Source organism: Stomoxys calcitrans, chromosome 4, assembly GCF_963082655.1.
Source record: "Stomoxys calcitrans chromosome 4, idStoCalc2.1, whole genome shotgun sequence".
Classification (NCBI taxonomy): Eukaryota; Metazoa; Arthropoda; class Insecta; order Diptera; family Muscidae; genus Stomoxys; species Stomoxys calcitrans.
This window is the reverse complement of record NC_081555.1, coordinates 17,676,821-17,702,336: the sequence shown is the minus strand read 5'-3', so window position 1 is coordinate 17,702,336 and position 25,516 is coordinate 17,676,821. Positions and strand designations below refer to the sequence as shown.

Here is a 25,516-nt window from a genome sequence, read left to right as displayed (position 1 = left end):
TGACTCCGGTATATCCAGGTTCTATAGTATTGGACGATAAATTCCGTTAAGCCCGTCTGTGAGTTCCACCCGATTTCAACGGGTTCGGTTGAGAACTTAATCATGTACCGTTTAAGTGAAAACTTCTGCTACATTGGTGATCATATTTGTACTTAAAAAAAAGCAAAAAAGTACAAGGTATGCATAATGAGAGCATGTTTTCATGTCTGTCTCTTGTGATCGATTCTATTCGCATAACGTTAAAATAGAGACAGACAGACACAGTCAAAAAATCGTTCAAAGAACCATTTAAGTGTTCTTTCAAGCAGCTTTGTGAACTAATAAATAGATTTTATGTGAATACCAAAGTATTCATGTACACATATTGGTACTTTAAATAGAATGAAATATAAATTAAATTATTATGGTTTTATTTGTTTTTGTTTTTCTTTTCCATTTGTTGTGTTGTTATACTTTGCACACATCAGGCATGTCAATTCCATACACAGACTTCTCATTATGTTTGTATGGGCAAAGTCTGGTCATGTTTAAGCTCTCCATGTGGTCATTTTTAGATGCACGCACACACACGCTCATTTGCTCATATTTATGGCGTTTCTGCTTGTGAAGATGACGAAAAGGAAAAGTCAACAGCAACAACAATTATAAGAGCATACCCAAAAAATGACTAAATTTAAAGCAATTATGAAAAAATATCGACAGACAAATATGCCGCCACCACACGCACAAATCTATTGGATATAGCCATTCAAACAAAAGGGATCCCCCTCCCAGTCTACCGGTTCAATGTTTAATCAGAAGACAAAGTAAAAAATAAACAATAACAACAACATCGGCAGCAACAGCAAGTTCAATAAATGAATAAAGAACTCAAAGAACATTTACTCGAAACAACAACGTCAAGTATTCATCTCATTTAAACACAATACGTATGCGAATGTTTTGTGTGTCATGCGCTCACGAGCAATACGAATTAGAGAGCGAGAGAGAGTTCACAATGCTGGCTGTTGAAAAAGTATGGAACATTAAAAAGAATCTGAAAAATCAAGAAAAACAACGTGTTACAGTTATATGCTTGTATGTATGTATGTATCGTTAATTTATTATTGGCTGTCTCTTGTTGTTGACAACAACAAAGTTGACATGTTTATTTTTCTTAAATTAAAAATAAAGTAGTGCACAGTGAACACTGTTTGGATTTACTAGTGCCAGTAGACCACATTAAATGCAACTGAAATGGAGTTTTCGAGGCTTTCTATGGTCAACATATAGACATAGCAAAATATGTGCATATGCTTGTGTTTATACAGCGCTTCATTTAAAGTGTACAAAAGCACAACTTTTAAAATAGTTTGTATTTTAGCGCTTTACTCTTTTTTTATCAAACATTTTATTTGTTTCGTATCTAAACTTTAACCACTGTGCAAAATTGTTTTGCTCGGACATTGATTTTATTTAATTCTCCTTTACCATAGCGCATGGAGAGAAAAAATAATATGAGAGAGAGATAGTGAACACGTACATAAGAGTTTCAGAAGCAACAAGAGCTCGCTCTTAAAATAAACCTCACGGATTTTTGCTATCGGGTAAAAGTTTAAATAGCCTAACAAAAAATGCAAAATAAAACAGCAGCATTGGTTAACCAACACATAAGCGTATGTGGTTCTTTTTTATTTGGATTTAATGCTCGTCTGGTTTGGTAATATGTACCTTGAGACCCCAAGAACCTTAACATATTCGCACTTACCTCTCTTCGAAATGATTGTTTTTTTTATCGGAGTGGTTGCCATTTGTCATTTTTTGCAAAATACCTACTCTGTAACAAAAAACAAACTAATGACACTTTTATTGATTTTCTGCTTACATTTCTTATATTAAGCCTGTTTAATTTAAGCAATATTTCATCTAATTGTATATGAACTGCATAGAGTTCCTGTAAAATTCCATTCCTTATAACGTACCTGGATCTTATAAATTAGAAGTTTTAAAAAATATTGGCAACCCATTATTTTTAAGACTATGCTCAACAATGAATGCCATTCTGCGATGATGTGATGCGATTTGGCTTTCCTCTGAGTGAGTGAGTGAGTAGTAGTATTTCTCGTCTGTTTTGTGCTTTTTTCCATTTTTGAGTTTGCATTTTGTTGTCGAATTGCGGCTGTTGGTGGCGGCGTAATTTATAATCAGTTTTGTGCCTTACAAGCATACGGTTGCGTTTTCGCCCAATTCTTTGAATAAATTATTTACCAAGTGATTTAACCTGATTTATCATTAAAAATGTAAATTCTTTCAACAAAATATACAGCGTAAAAACAATAAATTTCTCCATTTTGGTAGAAAATTTGAAGTACCAAAAAACAAAAACTTACTGGAAAATGTGCAAAAACGTGTTTTTGCTTTGTGAAACTAAATCGAAGAAAAAACTGAAATTAATCAAACGAAAAAGAAAATAAGTGGAAATATGAGGAATGCATGCGAAAAAAACCTCACATCGCATATACATTACGGCTAAAGAAAAAACAAAATAATAAAACAAAACAAACAAAAACAAGTGCAATATACAACACTACACCACGTCGTACAACGTCGCCTATCTCTATAAATAGAGAGAGAGAGCAAGAGAGTGGGAAAGAAGCTTAAATTGAAACTGTTTTTAATTTTCACACAAACACCAACATTGCAATTACATACAATACTTTTACAAAACAGTGGAAACAAAAACAAGAAAACACCAATATACGAATTTATAAAGTGAAAAAAAAGTAACAAAAACAACAAAAGGAGGACACTGCTATTATTTTTGTAACGTGAGTAGAACAAATAGATGCGAATAGATACTTTTATGTGTACATAGATTTTTGTTTATACATATAGACAGAATATTATTACAATTTATTCCAGCCGTTATAATGGTACAAATTAGCCGAATGATAACCTTGTGTACGAAAAGTCAAAAAATGTCGTAAACCTTTTCGCTGGCTAAAAGTTCTTGTTAGGGCTTTGCAAATAAACTCTGCTACATACACATGTATATTGTAATCTATTTATTGATTTCTATAAATGCTGTGCCCCTTACGGCTGGCAATTAGATATTTTCTATTGTAATTCAAATTGGATTCTGGCTCCAGATGTTTTGCCATAAATAAGAGAGCCTGTAATTAAAAACCGTTATTTGGTTCTTTTGTATGCGCTTTTTTAATAGACTATGTGGCAACCCTCACTTTACTGACACCCATTTAGAATCAATTTAAAGGTATTTGCGGTTGCCAATACTTTGCACAAAGTTTAAAAAACAAAAAATTAAATGGCGTAACAAAAAACCTAAAAAAACACCTAACTACAACCCCTATGGAAAGGAGTATAAAACCCCGTTTACACAGCTCATTAAATCCGGATTTACGGCTCTCGTCAGCTGATTTTATAAAGGAAAAACAGATGATAGAACCCTTATCCGGATTAAAAGAGCAGTGTAAATTGGGTTTTAAGAGCTTTACGACTGATCCTCGATATCCTTGTCCGATTTTAATGAAATTTCATTCTCATTCTCCTGTTACAATTTACCGAATCGATACTCTTCTTGTTAAAGCAATTTGTTTTTCTGAATAAGCATATGCTTTTTGCTTATCCTAACGAAAAACTAACACGAAAGTAGGGATTTCAAGTTGGGACGAAAAGACGACTTTGATCAAAATAACAAAAGTCGATTTTTTGATTATTCAACTTATTTTTTCCAAAAGTCTACTTTTCAACATTGTTAAAAAGATGACGTTTCGGTTTTTTTGACAAAAATTGCAAAATTTTCTAGGTAAGATACTTTTATTTCCTACAAGTTTTCGTAAACTTTAGTCATCAAGATATAATCATTTCCAATTTAAATCCAAAATTGGCGTATTTTTATATACTTATATCAAACCAAATCGCTTTTGCTAAATTCTAAATTCCAAATGCAACTCAGAAAAACTGGAAACAATTCTTACTTAGCAGCAAAATTAGCAAAGCCAAATTTGTATATCTGTGCAGCTTTCCTTTCGACTATTGGACTACAAAATCGACTATTCGAATTTTTTGATCATTGAAAGTTGACTTCGACTTTTCTATTTTTTTACACAAAAAGTCGACAAATCAATTTATTGAAAATCGACTTTGGGATCCTTGGCCGGCAGATGGTACAAATTTGCAAGAGATTAAGAAATTTCTGCTGAGGACAAACCCTCCAGCAAAAAATTTGGATACTCTCATAAACAAAACTCTTTAAATGTGTTTCGGTCTCACACTCTCTTACTGGCAAACGAACGACTTTCATTAAAAATTTGTGCAAATTTTTGAGTAAGCAAACCAACTTATTGCCGATTGCTGCGTAATATTGCCATATCTTTTAAATTACCTTCAAATTGTACGAGAATACCAAAGCTGTTAACAGAATGTTTATCCTCACGATAATTTAAGGTTCCTGTTAGTTAACACGAACTTTTATTTTTTCTATTAGAACCCCAGCCTTAGAGTATTTACATATACTGACAAAGCATTTTTTTTTAACTTTTTTTTAACTTTTTTAAGTAAAAAAATCTCAAATTTTATTAAGATTTTTTTAGAAATTTTTTTGTTTAAATAGTAGACATGTTTACTTCATGTATGTTATTACCCCATTATTATTACTAAAAATGCGTTCTTTAACCAACAAACAACTATTTTTAAAAACGCAATACGCACACACAAATAAAATTAATAGAGTAAGGTAAGGTATATCACTGATAAGATTTGCCAAGAGTTGCCAAGTTTCAAATGTATTATTTTTTCAATTGAAATTAAATGAAGTGCCTATGCCATTGGTTTGGTTTTACAGCGTGCAACTATGCTGTAAAATACAATTTCTAATTTTCCCATGAACATTCCATCAAATGACAGGGGCACACCTTGTGAGAGGGTACACCTTGATATCTGAGTCCGAACGGTGCTGTGCGACATCTCTTTGGGGAGAAGATTTTACATGGCAAAGTACCTCGCAAATGTCGCCAGAATTAGGAGGAGGTAAACACCGATAAAAATTTTTTCTGATGTTCAGGATTCGAACCCAGGCGTTCAGCGCCATAGGCGGACATACATGGAAACCTCTGCGCTATTGTAGCCTGTTGTGCTTTGTTTTTGAGTGTCGCGTTGTTTGTGTACTGAAAAAGAAAAGATTTCGCTATAATATAGCATGTTTTTCGCTGTACTAGCCTTAAAGGCCTTAACAGTTAGTGCGTTGTGCTTTGTTTTTGAGCTTCTCATTGAAAAAATCCTCAAAAGCAACTCGCAAAAGTAAAACAATTTTTATCTTTAAAGCCTGGTACTGACTTCGACATTTCACACGAACAACTGTCAAAACGCACTTTAAAAAAATGGTGACGAAGATAATGCGAACACATTTCGTACAAGTGGTACTGAGTTCTATGAGCGAATTGGTAGCTACAAGTCGCTGCATCAAGATAAATTTCGCACAATTTTTATTACAAATGTAATGATATGCTTATGAAATGGTCTCTGCTTCCATACTGTTGTGTGATATTGTTTGACTATTGTCAGTGTTCTGAGAAAGAAAAAGAGTCCGTCGGATCTCGCAATAATTTATTAGAAATTTTGGCTGTGAATGATGTCAGTACTAGGCTTAAGACCTTAAATCACTACTTCACGTACGACAACACAGAATGACGCTCGATTTCGGTCGTCAAAGTTGAAAATTCTTCAACTTTTTCGCGTTGCTTTTTTAGTATTTGTTTGCAGAGTTGCCTTTGGCAAAGCGACGCTCAAAACAAGGCACAACGCGCTCATTCTGTTTTGGTTTTTAACTATGTATTTTATATTCAGTGTTGGCAAGCTTGTATTTATTAAACGATATATTTTCAGTGTTGGAAAGTTTAGAAAATATTTTTACCACATGTTTCCATTTATATTTAAATTCACCATTATATAAAATAAAAAAAGTATTTTTATGCGCTTTCAAAGATTTTAAGTACCTACATATCTATCAGTTTTATTCATGTAAAAATTATATTTGTTTTTATAACTACTACATGCATGGCAACAATGTTAAATATGGTAAACAATGAAATTATCGCCATGATTATACAAATTCAACTTAGCGATAATAATTTTTGTCCAATAATATATTTCCTTTTGTAAAACGCGCATTTGATTCAAACACGCGGTATAAAAGGTGATACGATGTCTTGAGGGTTCGAATTCTATTTCTAATCATGGATAACATTTGTCAATTTTTCTGGCCGATTCATGGAGGCCAAAACTCAAAGGGAAAACTTGTCAAAGGCTTTAATTCAGTACCCATGGTTTGTGATCATATTCGTTTTTTAGCCTTTAAGGTTTGGTACTCTGTTCATCTTTTCACGTGAACTGTCAAAATCTGTACGTATAAAAAACATATAAATGAAAAATATTTGAAAAATGTAATTGATTTTTGAAAACAAAGGAGTTAAAATTAACAATTAGATTGTGTTGGTGTAGAATATTTTCTATTAATAAGTCTAAATTAAATTATGGCATTTAGTTGAAGTTTTTCACAACTAATCCGAAATTTGAAAAGAGTACCCTGCTTAAGGCTGCTATATATGTTGAGATCATTAAATATGGATGTTCTGTATGGTGTCAAGTATATAAAAAAAAAACAGTAAGGAAGGACAAAAGACGGGCGGTGCCGACTGTATAATACCCTACACCTACCCAACAAGTACAATGTGGGAGCTATATCCAATTCTGTGCTGATGTTTTCAGACGGGTTATTAAACAATACGTATCAAATTTAGAGCATATATATACAGTTTGTAATAACTAAAGTCGACAAATGACATTGTTGCAAATTACCCAAAATCTGACAAACATATATATGGAAGCTTAATCTAAATCCTGACCGATTTCGAACAAACTTAAATTTGGCAGCCGTCGACGAAAGCGTTGTGCAAAAGATTGGTCAATAAATGCGCTTGCAGTTGCTCTTGGAGTGAAAATCGGGCGATATACATAAATGGCAGCTATATCTAAATTTGAACCGATTTCCTTGAAATTTATCTGTAATGTTGAGAGTCATAAAAAAATCCTCCATGCTAAATTTCAAGGGAATCGGTTAACAAATGAGAACTTTATTGCAACATTTCTCAAAATCGGATGAACATATATTGTATATGAGAGCAATATCTTTATCTGAAATTCAAATAAACTTTATAGATATTGTGGTAGTCGTCGGGGAAAGCGTTGTACTTAATTTTGGAAAGATTTGGTTAATAAATACGCTTGCAGTGGCTCTAGGAGTGAAAATCGAGCGATATATTTAAATCTGAACCGATTTCTATGAAATTCATCAGTAATGTTGATAGTCAAAAGAAAATCCTCCATGCAGAATTTCGAGAAAATCGCGATATTTCTCAAAATCGGACGAACATATACATGGGAGCTATATTCAAATCTGAACCGATTTTTTTTTCAATTTCAATAAGCTTCGTCTCTAGACCGAACGTGCCTGTACCAAATTTGGGCCAGATGAAAGTTGCGACCTGTAGTTTGTACACAAATTAACATGGACAGACGGACATAACTAAATCGAATCAGAAAGTGATTCTGAGCCGATCGGTATAATTGTCAATGGGTCTATCTCTCTTCCTTTTGGGTGTTACAAAAAAAATGCACTAAGTTATAACACCCAGTACCACAGTAAGCTAATAACCCGACGCCTCTACAAAGACGTCCTCGGTGCTGCGAACCCTCTCGGGAAGTTTTCTTCTCATTTCAGCTGTTATTGGTTATGTGGAGCGCCATGGGTATTAGAAATAAAAAATATATATTTTCACAATGTAAATGCACTTTTAAATCTTTAATAATGCCGATCTATTTGGTGGCACATAATACAAATGTAAGAGGTAAACAATAAGAAAAACAAAATAGCGGTAAATCCAAAAAAAAAGAAAAATGTGTTCCACTTCCGCGCATTGTGACAATTCATTGGATGGGTCGACAAATACACGACCCCCATTATTATGAGGAAGTTAAAATTTAAAACGTAAACGAAACTTTTATGCTGCACCATTTACACTCAAATAGACATTTATAGGCATATGTGTATTTATGTATGTACATATCGTATACATATATATGTTTGTATGAATAAATATCACACACTAGCATACATTCATTTTTAAAATGCATATTATTTTTAGTTCGTAGCATAAGCAAATTATTCTGTTCTGCTTTCGGAATAGTAGGAATAGCGAAAAACTTTAACAAAATATCACAATTTTTTTAAACATATGTACACGAAATTTGCCTACTAGCACCATCTAACGTTCATATAACAATAGGATTATTTTTATACCCCGAAATATTCATCTAAGATCCCATCGAAATATTCATCTAAGACCCCATAAAGCATGTATATTCTTGATCGCCATGACATTTTAAGTCGATCTAGTCATGTCCGTCCGTCTATTCGTCCGTCGGTCTGTCGAAAGCACGCTAACTTTCGAAGGAGTAAAGCTAGCCGCTTGAAATTTTGCACAAACACTTCTTAGTAGTGTAGGTCGCTTGGGGTTGTAAATGGGCCATATCGGACCATGTTTTGATATAGCTGCCATATAAACCGATATTGGATCTTGACTTCTTGAGCCACTAGAGGGCACAATTCTTGTCCGATTTGGCTGAAATTTAGAATGAGGTGTTCCGTTATAATTTCCAAAAACTGTGCTAAGTGTGGTTCCGATTTGGCTGAAACTTTGCGCGACGTGTTTCTTTATGACTCAACTACTGTGCCAACAATGCCAATGCTAATTGTGAAATCGGCCTATAACCTTATTTAGCTGTCATATAAACCGATCTGGAGACTTGTCTTCTTGAGCCTCTAGAGGGCGGAAATCCCATCCGAAACCGGGGAAAGAACTCGACAAATGCGATCTATGGTGGAGGGTATATAAAATTTGGCTCGGCCGAATCTAGCACGCTTTCACTTGTTTTTAATTCTCTTTTTAAGCCATTAGTGTAAAAATGCTTTTATTTATTTCACGCGTTTCTTTCCGAATGACAAGAGGAAGAATACCAACCCATAGACCCAAAACAAAAAGAGAAGTTTGAATGAACACAAAATATATTTTTATTTAAAAATGTTCTTTTAAATATGTGAATGCTTTTGGGCTCTCTTCTTTCATGTTTTTGAGGTGGTTTTTCACTCATAATCACTTCATACTGTCGCCTAAATTATGAATACATAAAATTCGGGAATGAAACTTGTTTGCAATTTGTATGATTGTAAGTTGGCAACTCTTATGACGAACAACTGGTACTAAATTAGACTTTTCGGATAATTTCCTATGTCAAGGCCCCACCTTCGCGGTTAAAGTGTGCCCAATTTAGGGGCATATCATAGACAACGATTAAGATGGTTTTACACGATATCTATTCTCATATATTTTTTCAAATGTGGCAACTCTGAAAGTTATGCACATGGTGGGATATTTACGAAAAATTTAATATGAAAAATGGATTTTGGAATAAATATGCTATACTTTCGATCAGGATGAGCTCTGATTGCATCGAACATATACATATGTAAGTAGACACGTGTCTTTAAAAAGTACAATACATTTGACGAAACATGCCGATAATGCAAATTGCAGTGGCCTCCGGAAAGCGATAGCACATATGCAAATATATATTGGGTTGCCCAAAAAGTAATTGCGGATTTTTTAAAAGAAAGTAAATGCATTTTTAATAAAACTTAGAATGAACTTTAATCAAATATACTTTTTTTACACTTTTTTTCTAAAGCAAGCTAAAAGTAACAGCTGATAACTGACAGAAGAAAGAATGCAATTACAGAGTCACAAGCTGTGAAAAAATTTGTCAACGCCGACTATATGAAAAATCCGCAATTACTTTTTGGGCAACCCAATATATGTCGTGTAATAGCACCTTTAGGTATTTTGAAAGAAGCACAAAAATCCTATATATCTGTGTCCAGTTTACATTAGAATCAATTTAATTAAACTTGTTTAGATCGATCGTTAAAATGCACCCATGTTAAATGGGTTACCATTCTAATATACAAACGTTTGGCGGTATTGCCAGATTGTGTAAGATATTTGCAAACTGTCATCTAGACACTCAATCATTTTTGTATTGTTTTAGTTCCTATTTGCAGCAAAATAGGCCTTTTGGCACCTTGTCTAGTTTGTAATATGTGAAGAATGCTCATTATTTTTGATGCGATTTTAAGAATTCCATTTTGAACAATTGAATGAAATTGGTCCACATCTTCCTTCGTTGTCGTCGTTTAGGTCGCAAACACAACAACAATGTATTTTTCGTCATATGGCCCATACATACATTAAATTAATGATAATCACACATAATGGACTCGTGACTGTAGAAGATATAGTTCCCTCCAGTTCCCACCTCCTCTACCAACCTACCTAACATATGTGTAATAGCAAGACTATACTAATCACTCGACCACGAGACTAGACCAGTGCCATAAACTTGCCATACACACCTCATGATGATGAACCATCGTCACCGGCGACTGCGACCAGCCGATGACGCTTGCCAAAGCTACTTGGGCAAATAAACAATACATACTACTTGTATGCATGCATCCATTTATTATTATTGTCCGTATGTTTATGTATGTATTTGTACCAACAAATCTTAGTTGCTGGGGTGGCGATTGTGATGATTTTTCGTTCGTGCATGAATGTATGTCTTGGTTTAGTGTGGCAACACTGCTCTTTTCCCCATCTGCTACTACTGATATGGATAACTCTTTGTGTGTGAGTGTTTTTGTGTGTGGTTTTTTAGCCGAACTGGTACTTGAAGCTAAAACCCAACTATACATACAATACCTAAATAACAAAAATGTCCCATATTTGATTTTAAAATGCCTAAATACTATGGTCCGTTGTGTTGTATGTGTCTACTTGCCTTTTTATTTTCATTCATAACCTGCATTAGACCATACCCGCTAGGATTTGAAATAGTCAGTTGCCACCAACATCTAGCCAACAATTACTAGTCGATTGACTAAACTTGTTCCATCTTGTGTAGAAAATTATCTACCAGTATTGTATAGTGGAATCGTATAAAAAATGCCTATTTATGCCCACCACCGAAGGCTGGGTGTATATTCATGTTGTCATTCCGTTTGCAACACATCGAAATATCCATTTTCGATCCTATAAAGTATATATATTCTTGATCAGCGTAAAAATCTAAGACGATCTATATGAAGAGATAGTCCGATATAGCTCATCTTCGAACTTAACCTGCTTATGGATAAAAAAAAAATCTGTGCAAAGTTTCAGCTCAATATCTCTATTTTTAAAGACTGTAGGGTGATTTCAACAGACAGCCATGTCTAGCCATGTCCTTCCGTCTGTCTGTTGAAATCACCCTACAGTCTTTAAAAATAGATATATTGAGCTGAAACTTTGAACAGATTTTTTTTTTATCCATAAGCAGGTTAAGTTCGAAGATGAGCTATATCGGACTATATCTTCATATAGACCGATTTGTCCCATAAAAGCCACATTTATTATCCGATTTTGCTGAAATTTGGGACAGTGAATTGTGTTGGGCCCTTCGACATATTTCTCTAATTTGGCCCAGATCTGTCCAGATTTGGATATAGTTGCCATATAGATCGATCTCTATTGAAGGTTTTGGGCCCATAAAAGACGCATTTATTGTCCGATGTCGCCGAAATTTGGGACAGTGAGTTATGTTAAGACCCACGAGATACATCTGCAATATGGCACAGAACGGTTCAGATTTGCATATAGCTGCCATATAGACCGATCTCTCGATTTAAGGTTTTGGGCCCATAAAAGGCACATTTATTATCCGATGTCGCCGAAATTTGGGACAGTTAGTTGTGTCAGGCCCCTCGACATCCTTCTTCAATTTTGTCCAGATCGGTCCAGTTTTGAATATAGCTGCCATATAGACCGATCTCTCGATTTAAGGTTTTGGGCCCATAAAAGGCGCATTTATTATCCGATGTTGCCGAAATTTGAGACAGTGAGTTGTGTTGGGCCCTTCGGCATTCTTCTTCAATCAAATCGGTCCAGATTTGGAAATAGCTGCCATATAGACCGATATCTCGTTTTAAAGTCTTGGCTCCATAAAAGGCGCATTTATAATCCGATTTCACTGAAATTTAAAACACTGACTTATTTTAGGCTTTTCGACATCTGTGTCGTATATTGTTCAGATCGGTTTATTTTTAGATTAAGCTACTAAAAAGATAAATATTTTGTTATACACAATTGAACAATGATTTGTACTTATTAGTCTTTGGTCCAAATCGGAACATATTTCGGATTTAAACGTAGGGTGGTTTACATATATACCCGAGGTGGTGGATATCCAAAGTTCCGCCCGGCCGAACTTAACGCCTGTCTACTTGTTTTCCTTAATGAGGGAACAGCTCCGTTTACTTTGCAACTAGTGTTTCAACCGTTTCGTAACTAGTCTCATTTCTTAGCGGGTAAACCTTCGATTTATTTTGTGAAACATTGTTCCAAAGACACCCGAAGAGCTAGCTTGATATGGATCTCTGATGAGGCCTAACCGTACTACTGAATCAGTTGACCCTTATCTGTGTGTGCTTCTTGGTAGGATGGATGCTTTCTGCGATGACTATGCGAATAAGGCGTGGGCTGGCGCAGGCGTCCGTCTGGTAGCCAAGGCTCTGTGTACTAGTGTTTTTCTGAGCTGAGGAAGCATGACTTCTAATAGGAGTGCTGACTGGTCAATGCATCTTCGGATCGTTGCCATCGTGCTGGACACAGTGGAAGGCGGACTTCTTCAGGGTCTGCGGCGATGAGGGTGTGTTGGAAACTTCTTTCCGTGTCTGAAAGGAGGACTCTTAGAGATCACCAGGAATCACAAGACTTGCCAGGAGCTCACACCCGTTTGTAATTGATTGGCCAGTCGACCGAACCATGCATTACAGAGAAAATTCATTTTTCGTACGAATCATTCGTATGTGGAATCGACTTCCGGTTAATGTCTTTCCCACCGACATTGATGTCAGAAATTCAAGACGAATATCAATAAACACTACCTCCTCTTTCCCCCCTCAAACCCTTAACTTTCCCAATTACCAACGCAATGCACTGCATATATAGGGGACATACCCTGCGTGTTGGTTACGTTAAAAAAATGGAGGGCTCTAAGTCCTCTCGTAATACTGGATTATTGTAGAAGCCTGAATGGTTGAATGTAGGAAGCTTCCGCCTACAAGAGCTCCCATCCCCCCTACAGATCCATTCGTCTGTTGTGCTCTGTTAAGTATTCACCCCTAGGACCTCTGCGACTAAGTTGGGGTGCGTCCAGAGGGATCTGGTCCTAAGTAGATTAGTATAATTTAAGTAGATTAGGTTAATCCCGGGGTCTAATTAGGTGTAGACCCTGGCTTCAATACCAACTCTGCAGGAGTTGAGTCGGGTGCATCTGCTGGAACGCAATTAAGCCAGAACTCTTTTGGTTTGCAGAGAAAGGCTTACTTCTATAGGTACAATTGATGGCTGTCGATCTCCAAGGAGTTCACCACTTCCCGTACCGTGTCTGCGTGAATTATTTCTAAATCCACCTGACTAAGAGGTTCTCTCTTGTAGCGCTAAACCTTTCGCTCAAGATTATGTGGATCCTTCCTGATATCTCTGGGCTATGGATGCCTATGCACCAATAGATTCTACTCAGACAGTGTATAGATGTGCCTTCGAACGGGAAGGATCTCTTCCACCTGATGGAGGTGTTGCATATGAGAACTGGGGAGACAGCCCGTCACAGTACCTAGAACAGCATTCAAACAAATCTGAATGTTATTCCCCTATGTGTCGCTTAGCTGGCAAGTGCATACCGGAGTTGAAGAGTTTATTACTAACCGAACAATCAAGGCCATGGGATCGAGATGCGTGGCGGACTGTTTGGAATCCCTGGATAGGATCCGGGCCCACGATGTGACGCTGACATGGGTCCCTGGGCATGAGGGGATTCCAGAGAATGAGGGGGCGGACGAGTGCGCCAGGAAGGGTTCGTCTGCGCCGGGCGCACTAGTCATCGGTCTTGCCTAGGTGCCATTTGTAACACAGTAGAGGGTATGGCTAGGGCAGCGTCGGTGGCGAGGTGGGACACTATGGATGGTTGCCAGACTCCGAAGGCGCTATGGCCGGTCATTGACCGGAGGATGACGAGGAAATTGCTGGCGTGAAACAGGCTCAGGCGTAGGTGGGTCCGTGCTTGCGTAGCGAAGGGCGGTACTTCAGTTCCTGCTCGGGTTTTCTCCACTCCCCTGTCTGCTCTCTTTCTTTTGTCAGTTTGGCCCATTGTGTGTGGAAAATGTGAGACCTCTCTAGTACGAGATCTCACATTTTCCTGTTTCTTCCCTTTCTCTCTAGGGTACCACAATGGGCCAAACTGGCCTCCGAGTGAACTCATCTTTGATTTCTTTCTCAATACCTAAAGTGATACCGGCATACTAATTATGGACCATGTTTCTACTGCTCACTTCTTCGCAAATTGCAGTGACATGCGTAGAAGATTTATAAAGGCTGTCAAATGTGACACCAAACATTTTGGGATATTTGGTAGTCGGAATTGTTAATCCTTCGACTATCACTGTTAGCGGTGTCCACAAAAATCTTTTTCTGACTGACCGTATCGAAGGTTTTGGAGAGGTTTAGACCCACGATTACTGTTCTATCGCTTATCCGCATTTATGCTAAGCAGAGATCGCTTGGCGTATCCTTCTTAGGTGTATCCTGGTATTATTCTGTCTGTTATTCTCTTTTTCTCCGTAAGCGCCTTAGGTCTCTGATAACTGAAAACTCTAGTAACCTTTGCTAGTTTCGTGCATGAGAGACATGTTTCTCTCTGTTTCTTAATGGGATATTCGTAGCCAAATTTGGCAAATTATGTTAACGAACCATATTATGTAGTTCACCAATATGTTCTTATTGTATGCAGCTTGTTGGGGCTTGGCAGATTGCCTATGTGTACAATGAAGTTCTTGTTAAGTGTTGGTGTGACTTTCTCATAGTGTTGCACCTTCAATGAATAACAAATATCCATAAATTGTAGCCAATTATAGAACTTAAAAAACAGCTGATTTAATAAAAGAAAAACAGCTGATATCAATTTTTCAATGTAAAGAAAGCGTTAATATGAGATTTCAAATAGGATGCTTATATGGCTTACAATAATTTCCAAAAATCGAAATCGGCTTTTTTTTTCTTTATTTTTCAAATGAATCGAGTGACGAAATTTTACGGTTTCGACTATAAGTTCATAGCCACACAATTCATATTTCTATCACCTACACATCGAAATATACATAGGTATGTTTGAATGTACATACACACATATGTACACATTCGAACTATATGCTGTAAGTTAAATGGCATCTACTATAAATCTATGCAATACAACATTCGTAGATTTTAAAAAGAATAGTTGAAATAGGTTACTGAAAATGTCACACCTCTCTAATCATGCGGTACATGCTACATTTATCTGCATAAAATATAAGCATATGACTGTTCGGTGTGTGTATGTGTGTGAATGTAGTGTGTCTGAAAAAGCGCCCATTCCTAATTGTATTCTTTCGGCCACATTTCGACAATTTTCTTAGTTGCTATCTTTACATGTTCTTGATTTATGTAGAGGGTAAATGGTAAAATTGAATAATCAGGTAGGTTGTGTATGTACGTATATACATCCATACATAAGTCTATTGGTGTTCGAGTACATACATTCATATAACAGTACATAGTATGCGTACACTTAATATTTATGTGTATACATACATTCGAAAAGAAATATATAGCGCGATAAAAGCGAACATGTGTCGCTGAAATAGTAGTGCAACCTTGGACCTACGGCTTTAAAAAAGCGTGTGTTTTTTTCGTTTTGCCAATAATTTCAAACATTGCACCCATAGCTTTTACTTATATGTACATATGTATGTATGCACACATATTAACACATGTATGCGTGTATGTTTAGTTCTATTATCCGTTGGTTCTTTTCGAATTTTTATCTAATTTTCTCTGCTATACAAAAAATACCAAAACAATTCATTGGGAAACGATATGGATTCTTTATCACTTTAATGTCCATGGACATAAGATAAAATGGGCATATTTTCACATCTTCTTGCACAAATACTTGATTGAAAATGATTTGTGAGGTTTGCGGTTGACAACACTAACCGCCAAATATGATTAGCTATTTTAAAAAAGAATAAAAACATATATGTTTTTGATAAACTCACATACTTTAAGTGTTATGAACCACATTTGAACACGATACATTCTGATCAGTAACACATTTAAGGACCTTTTCTTGTTTTTTGGCCATTGGTTGAGTTTAGTAAGCAAAAACGCGAAGAGACAAAATATCGACTCCGATTTTAAATTGCTCAACTGACCATCCATCGGTTCTTGCGGCCATCTTATACCCTGAGTCGGCATATTGTAATTAAACTCATTCCAGCTAAGCAATATTAACCAATAGGGCGCTCAACAGGGATGACGTGACATTTAATACCTTTCCCTTGGGAATAGCTAGTTTTAGTACCCTTTCCTTTGGGAATGGATAGTATTTTTAGGTTTTCCCTTGGTAATATTTGGTTTTAATACCCTTTCACTTGGGAATGGGTAGTTTTGGTACCCTTTCCTTTTGGAATGGGTAGTTTTTGTACCCTTTCCCTTTGAAATAGGTAGTTTAAATACCCTTTCCCTCAGGAATGGGTAGTTTTGTACCGTTTCCCTTGGGAATGGGTAGTTTTACCAACCTTTCCATTGGGAATGGGTAGTTTTAGTACCCTTTCCCTTGGGAATGTGTAGTTTTAGTACCCTTTCCCTTGGGAATGGGAAGTTTCAGTGCCGTTTCCTTTGGAAATGGGTAATTTTAGTACCCTTTCACTTGTGGGTAGTTTTTTACGCTTTCCCTTGGTAAGGGGGGTTTTAGTACTCTTTCCCTTGGGAATGGGTAGTTTTTGTTCCCTTTTCCTTGGGAACGGTTAGTTTTAGTACCCTTTCCCCTGGTAATGGGTAGTTTTAGTACCCTTTCCCCTGGAAATGGATAGTTTTAGTACCCTTTCCCCTGGGAATGGGTAGTTTTAGTATCCTTGGGATTGAATAATTTCAGTAACCCCTTCCCTTAGGAATGGGTAGTTTTAGTACCCTTTCCCTTGGGAATGGGTATTTTCAGTAACCTCTCCCTTGGGAATGGGTAGTTTTAGGAAAGTTTCCCTTGGGAGCGGGTAGTTTTAGTAACTTTTCTCTTGGGAATGGGTAGTTTTAGTAACTTTTCCCTTGGGAACGGGTAGTTTTAGTACCCTTTCCCTTGGGAATGGGTAGTTTTAGTACCCTTTCCCTTTGGTATTGGTAGTTATAGTACCCTTTCCCTTGGGAATGGGTAGTTTTTGTACCCTTTCCCTTGGGAATGGGTAGTTTTAGCACCCTTTCCCTTGGGAATGGGTATTTTTAGCAATCTTTCCCTTGGGAATGGGTAGCTTCAGTACACTTTCCTTTGGGGATGGGTAGTTTCAGTTCCGTGGGAGTGGGTAGTTTTAGTAACCTTTCCCTTGGGAATGGGTAGTTTTAGTACCCTTTCCCCTGGGAATGAGTAGTTTTAGTATCCCTGGGATTGAAAAATTTCAGTAACTACTTCCCTTAGGAATGGGTAGTTTTAGTACCCTTTCCCTTGGGAATGGGTATTTTCAGTAACCTCTCCCTTGGGAATGGGTAGTTTTAGTACCCTTTCCCTTGGGTATTGGTAGTTTTAGTACCCTTTCCCTTGGGAATGGGTAGTTTTTGTGCCCTTTCTCTTGGAAATGGGTAGTTTTAGTACCCTTTGCCTTAGGAATGGCTAGTTTTAGTGCCCTTTCCTTTGGAAATGGCTAGTTTTAGTATCGTTTCCCATGGGAATTGGTACATTTAGCATCCTTTCCTTAGAATTTAAAAGTTTTAGTAACCTCTCCCGTGGAAATGGGTAGTTTTAGTAAATGTACCCTTGGGAATGGGCGGTTTTAGTAACTTTTCCCTTTGTAATGTTTATTTTTAGCACTATTTTCTTTAGGAGTGTGTTGTTTTAGTACCTTTGCCTTAAGTATGGGTAGTTTTAGTAACCTTTCCTTTGGGAATGTGTAGGTTTTGTAACGTTTCCTTTGGGAATAGGTAGTTTTAGTAACGTTTCTCTTGGGATTGGGTAGTTTTAGTAAATTTTCTTTGAGATTAAATAGTTTCAGTAACCTTTCTCTTGAGAGTGGACCGTTTTAGTAACATTTCCTTTGGGAATTTGTAGTTTGAGAACCCTTTCCCTGGGATATGGCTATTTTTAGTACCCTTTCCCTTGGGAATGTCTAGTTTTAATACCATTTCCCTAGGAATGGCTAGTTTTGGTTCCCTTTTCCCAAGGCATGGGTCGTTTTAGTAACCTTTTCCTTGTGTTTGAATAGTTTTAGTAACCTTTTCCTTGCGAATAGGAAGTTTTAGTACGTTTTCCCTTGTAAATTGGTAGTTGTAGTACCCGTTCCGTTGGAAATGGCTAGTTTTAGTAACCTTTCCATTGGGAATGGGTAGTTATAGTATCCTTTCCCTTGGGAATGGCTAGTTTTAATACCCTTTTCCTTGAAAATTGATATTTTTGGTACCCTTTCCGTTGAAAATTCGAAGTTTTGATACTCTTTCAATTGGGAATGGGTAGTTTAGGACCCGTTTTCTTGAGAATGGGTAGTTTTTGTAAATTTTTTTCTTGGGAATTTGTAGTTTTAGTTCTCCTTTCTTTGAGAATGGGTTGTTTTTGTAACTATTCCCTTGAGAATTGGTAGTTTTAGTACTCCCTTCCATGGTAATGGGTAGTTTTTGTACTCTTAGCCTTGGTAATGGTTAGAAATTAATCCGAAAATGATTTACTAGTCTTACACATCCCAGCATTAACATCAGAAAATTTTTGATCGGTGGTATTCCCCTTACTAATGCTGGCCACATTTGTGAGGTATCCTGTCATGTTAAAACTTCTCTACCAAGTGGTGTCGCTATGCGGCACGCCGTTCGGTCTCAGCATTAAGAAGGAGGTCGCTTTTCATTGAGCAAGATAAATCGGACTACAATCATTTATATGCAACTTATGGTTTTCTGTACTCATAACTGTTCCGACAATGTTGCGCTGAGGTGGAGAAAATGAGAAGCCGGTAAATATATTAGCATACTTGCCATTTATTAAACTTCCGTTCGGACGACGAGGTGTGTATCTGTTTATGAATGCCGAACTTGCCTTCTTCAATCTAAAGCGAATAAAGCGAATGGGCGTGGCTATTCCCCAGTCATCATCTGCAGAAGCTACTTTGATAAGAATGATAAAGGGCCAGAAGAAGAGAGACAGACAGGGCCGCAACTTTCCCTCTTTGAGAGGTGGTACAGACATATCTCTAGTAGATCTCATTAGATAAGACGACGGAATGATTTTAATAGGGGTGCGATGAAATACTATATTCGCGGTCATGAGGTCATAGACGCGCAGGACGCGCAGTTACGCAACAAACGCACGCACAAATTTGACTGAATTAACCAATTCCTAACTATGAACATGTTTAAAGGCTCTAAACATATGATTTGGATTTGTTTACTGTTCAAAAATTGTATTGCAGTTTGTAAAATTGAGAAATTATTTTATTAAAATCAATGTAAACAACATTATTAACAATTTGCATTGAAATTAACGTTGGAAATGATATAAAAATGCTGTTTTTTTTGTACCACTTATGCACTTAAGTACGCAAAAGTGGTACGAAACTACAGCTTTAGGTGAGATACACCAACATGTACGCGCGTAGTATAGGCGCTTCCCCCTTATATTGATTCACTTTTTTTATTACTTTTTTACATATACTTCTTTTATCGCAAGGGTATCACAATGGGCCAGGACTGGGCTCCTAGTGTGCGCTCACCTTTATGGTGGGCTACCTTTTCAACGTAAACCTTATATTGGCTTGATTAATATACCCCCATTGTATCATGGTGGGCATAAAAACTCTTTTGGATTAGGTATCACTTTTTTTACAAAGGTATTCCGTTAAAAAAAATGTTTCTTAAAGCATAAACTATTTCTTAAAATATGACTTAACAGCTGATGCAACATGTGAATATATTCATTAAAACGGCATAAATAATTCTCAATGTGAATGTGTCTATGCATGTATTTGGGATTTTGTTTTAATTTTTGCCACCATATTAAATGTTTAGTCAATTGTTTTGGCACGATGAGAGGCAGCATTCACACACCACAGAGTGTTATGAAGACGCCAACAATTACAGCGGTCAAAAAAAGTATTCATCATTCAATGTTTTTTTTTTTAATAAGTCTACAAAAGACAATTGGAATAAAAACATATTAAACTAATGATGCAGTAGTGCTTGTGTGATATATATGTACACAATTTCATTGTTTTTAAAGAAAAAAATAGTATTTATTGGAACAAAAAGGGCCATTTTACAGCTGAACACAAAAAATTAAACAAAAAAAGTATTCATCATTGCAAAAAAACAAAAAAATAAATAACATAATTTAAAAAAATTAATACTTTGTTATTCGACCACCGCGTCTTATAACTTCTTTTAAACGGTTTGACATCGATTGGACTAATTTAGCGGTTATATTTTGGTCTATATTAGTCCATTCCTCCATTATCACCTGTTGCATTTGACTCTTGCTCGAAAAATTGCGCGTTCTCAATTTGCGTTCGAGATGTTCCCAAAGATGTTGAATTGGGTTCAAGTCGGGACTTTGAGGAGGAGTTTTAATGACTTTGGGGCAGTTATACAGCATCCACATCTTGGTATTTAAAGCAGAATGTTTGGGGTCATTATCTTGATAATATTGAAAGTTATTACCAAGCCCAAGTTTTACAGCACTATCTTTTAAATTCCTCTTTAAAATGTCAATGTAATACTTATGATCCATTACTCCATTAATAATTTCAAGATTTCCCGCTCCTGAAGCCGCCATACACCCCCAAACCATTAAACCACCTCCACCATGTTTTACAGTAGCAACTGTGTTTCGTTCTTCAAGCTCTGTATTTGGTTTTCTGTACACTATGACCTTTCCATCGCACCCAAAAAGATTAAACTTGCTCTCGTCTGCAAAAATGACTGTTTTCCAAAATGATTCGGGCTGTTTTACATACATTTTTGCGAAGTTTAGCCTTTTCACTCGGTTTATTTTATTTATAAAGGGCTTCTTACGTGCAGTTCTTCCTCTGTAACTATGCCTTTTGAGTGTATTTCGAATTGTTTGTGTAGTAACTTCCTTCCCTAAATATTCCATAGTGTTTTTACGAAGAATGGTCGCATTTGTCTTCGGAGTTTTCTGAACTTGCCGCACTAGCCAACGCACATCTCCAACTGAAAGTGCTTTTGGTCGACCAGATCTTGGTTTATTGTCAACAGTTTTCGTTTCTGTCCACTTTCTGATGATGGATTGTATAGTAGATCGTGGTCTATTTAATATTTCACTGATAGTTTTTTGAGTTAAACCATTCCTGTGGTGTTTTATTATCAAAACTTTTACCTCATCAGAAACCTCGTTTTGCTTACGACCCATTTTGACAAAAACTATATTTTCAATGAAATTAAATATTTGCTGTCAAGGGCAAAGCCTCCTTTACTAAATAAAACAGAAAAGGGGGATTCCCAAATAATATTTGAATTTGACTTTGATGATAGCACATCAATGATGAATACTTTTTTTGTTCTGTTTTTGGTGTTATTATATAAAATTGCATTTTTTGCGCTAATTAAATTTATTTTTTGAATTTATTTTAAAACATATTACGAAAAATAAACTATTGCATAAAACTGCATTATTTGTTTACTTTAAATTTTCTTCAATTACCCAAAATAAGTGAATTTATTATCAATTTTGCTAATGATGAATACTTTTTTTGACCGCTGTAGGTACTATGTTGTACAGCACTGAAAATTTTAATGCGGTTAATTAGGTTCGCAACTGTTTGCAAGATAAGATAAAAATAAATAGTTTATTTGACAAAAACAACAAAAAGTGAATGCGCGTCGTGTACAGTGAGTGCATGGACAATCGGACGGGCGGACGAACGAATCGAACGAAGAATGCTATTATACAGAACACAAAAAAAAATGAAAGTTATACAACAAAACGACAGAACTAAACGCATTCTAGAAGAACATTTCAAAGGAACGCCAGCTACCGAATTGGTGGGTACACTATTGTTGTTATTTGTTGTGGCCGCTGCTTTTGGGTTTCACTGTATTGCTGTGTTTTGGGATACAACGACATAACCACACAACACTCTTATTGGGAACGACGCCAAATACCCACTAATCATTTAAACAAAATTATAAATAAGCATAGCAGAGCAGCAACAGCAAGTGGAAGAGGAAGCGCGCACAGCGAGTATATAAAAAAACGCCAAACGCCGGACAATAACAAAATCCGCAATTCAACTCGTTTAAGAGAAAAGGAGTAGAGAGACAATGTTTTATTTTTAAACAAAACAACTACCAGAATAGAATAAAACAAATTTATTTAAAGACAATACTACGAAACTACTTTCTAACGTACATACATACACAAAAGCCATACTACAATGTATGTGTGATGTACACAAGTGGTCCCAACAATTGTCTGAACATCATCAACTAAACCATAAGGTGAAAAGTTAGTTGCAAAATTTAAAGGCGTATTGAAATGGGGAAAACTTGTCAAATTGCATCGATAAAATACCATGTCTAGCATATGGTTCTGGTCTTGTCACGCAAAGATTTTGTTATTGCAGTGAAAAAACATTAATAACAAACCACTTATGTATATACAGGGCGCTCTCTCTCTCTCTCTTGCTCTCTTTGATGCTCACTTAGCAATAAATGTATGTCGGTATGTCTCAATTCAATTGCTTTTTTTTTAAATTATATTCTTTGCCAATAACAAATATTCAGCAAAGACTAAAAAGAAAAATTCTCTAATTTATATTTTCTTAATCTATCTATGAACACCTAAAATCGGTCACGTGCCTTAATTATTTCACTACAATGTGATCTTCAAAGTACACACATGTGTGCGTGTATGTGTGTTTACATATTTTATCCTTATAGTTGAAATGGATTTTTTTCCTCTCACTATAATTCAAATTGAATGGCGTCTTCCCAAGCTCCTATTGGTATACATGTAATAAAACAAACCTTGAGAAGAGATAATGAAGGCTAGGTTAGGTTAGTTTGGAGCAACCTCGGTTACTAGCCGCTTTATTCGAAGACCTTAGGTCCACGAAGAAGACGGAAAAAAACAGAACGGCACAAGACAGAAAAAAAAAATAAATGCAAAAGAGTAGAAGAAGAAACTCTCACCGGCGAGTGTATCATCCATTTAACCAATAGAGGTCTCTACAGAACTCTGGAACGATCAGAGCACTAAGGAACAAGGCAAAAACCTGACGATTGCGGGGGTTGACTGCTTCTAACTCATCTTTCTCATCAAACATCATGCAGAATCTGCCTCACGTCAAAGAACTGACTATGGAATAACCAGTCAGGACCCCTATCAGTAGTCGTAGGAAGTCATGTTTCGCGAAATATTCTTCCACAGGGACATTGTCACCCTAGAACCTACAGCACCAGCCCACGCCTTAATCGCGCGGTCATCGTAGAAGGCGTCCACCCCACCAAGAAGCTCGCACAGGGGAGTGCCCGCTGATTCCGAAGAAGCTCTTTCAATCTTCTAACCACTTTTGATATCACATGGCTCGACGCCAGTACCTTTAGCGCTGCCTGACTTTTCACGTTTATCGCGACAGTCTGACCGGACTGCTGTTACCGCATCAACATGGTATCCAGTGACTTCAGGACCGCGAATACCTACGATTGAAATATGCTGAACCCGTCCAGAAGTCTACAAGATTCTCTGATTCCAAGGAATTCAAAGGAGACTCCTGTCTCAGTGCCCCATCGAATTTAGAATCATCCGTGTACACTTAGCCTTGCTGAATTGGGTTTCCCATGGAAACTTCCATTTAGCCTTGTTGAATTTCAATTCAGCCTGGTTGGATTAGATTTTCCATAGAAAACTTGAACTCGGCTCTTGAAGCCATCACACCTAATATGGTTGAAAAGTCTTCTAACCAAAGACGAAACACGTCCCATAGTGGTTGTTATCTTTGGTCTCGAAAGAAAAACAAACAAACATTGTAAAATTTAATGATCTTCGCCCTAACAGACAAAAAGCTTATAAATGGCGGAATTTAGTTTTTCAAAGGAAAATTTCAATTCAGTCTGGCTGAATTAGGCTTTCCTTAGGAAAACTTTAATTTAGCCTGGCTAAATTAGGATTTCCTTAGGAAAACTTCAATTCAGCCTTAGGAAAACTTCAATTCAGCCTGGCTGAATTAGGTTTTCCTTAGGAAAACTTCAATTCAGCCTGGCTGAATTAGGGTTTCCTTAGAAAAACTTCAATTTAGCCTCGCTGAATTAAGTTTTCCTTAAAAAAACTTCAATTCAGCCTTAGGAAAACTTCAATTTAGCCTGGCTGAATAAGGTTTTCAATTCAGACTGGTTCAATTCAGCCTGGCTGAATTAGGTTTTCCTTAGGAAAACTTCAATTCAGCCTGGCTGAATTAGGGTTTCCTTAGGAAACTTCAATTCAGCCTGGCTGAATTAGGGTTTCCTTAGGAAACTTCAATTCAGCCTGGCTGAATTAGGTATTCCTTAGGAAAACTTCAATTCAGCCTGGCTGAATTAGGTTTTCCTCAGGAAAACTGAATTAGGTTTTCCTTAGGAAAACTTCAATTCAGCCTGGCTGAATTAGGGTTTCCTTAGAAAAACTTCAATTTAGCCTCGCTGAATTAAGTTTTCCTTAAAAAAACTTCAATTCAGCCTTAGGAAAACTTCAATTTAGCCTGGCTGAATAAGGTTTTCAATTCAGACTGGTTCAATTCAGCCTGGCTGAATTAGGTTTTCCTTAGGAAAACTTCAATTCAGCCTGGCTGAATTAGGGTTTCCTTAGGAAACTTCAATTCAGCCTGGCTGAATTAGGTATTCCTTAGGAAAACTTCAATTCAGCCTGGCTGAATTAGGTTTTCCTCAGGAAAACTTCAATTCAGCCTGGCTAAATTAGGTTTTCCTTAGGAAAACTTCAATTCAGCCTGGCTAAATTAGGATTTCCTTAGGAAAACTTCAATTCAGCCTTAGGAAAACTTCAATTCAGCCTGGCTGAATTAGGTTTTCCTTAGGAAAACTTCAATTCAGCCTGGCTGAATTAGGGTTTCCTTAGAAAAACTTCAATTTAGCCTCGCTGAATTAAGTTTTCCTTAAAAAAACTTCAATTCAGCCTTAGGAAAACTTCAATTTAGCCTGGCTGAATAAGGTTTTCAATTCAGACTGGTTCAATTCAGCCTGGCTGAATTAGGTTTTCCTTAGGAAAACTTCAATTCAGCCTGGCTGAATTA

At 36.6% G+C, this 25,516-nt stretch overlaps 1 protein-coding gene across 1 annotated transcript in view; it reads left to right on the top strand.

Moving 5' to 3' along the window:
- The first annotated feature begins 2,241 nt into the window (after positions 1-2,241).
- LOC106084126 (uncharacterized protein DDB_G0283357) overlaps positions 2,242-25,516 on the top strand; it is a 56,818-nt gene continuing 33,543 nt past the window's right edge. The window contains exon 1 of the mRNA XM_013247608.2: positions 2,242-2,807. The gene's annotated coding sequence lies outside the window, so the exon portion shown is untranslated. The remainder of the gene's footprint in view (positions 2,808-25,516) is intronic.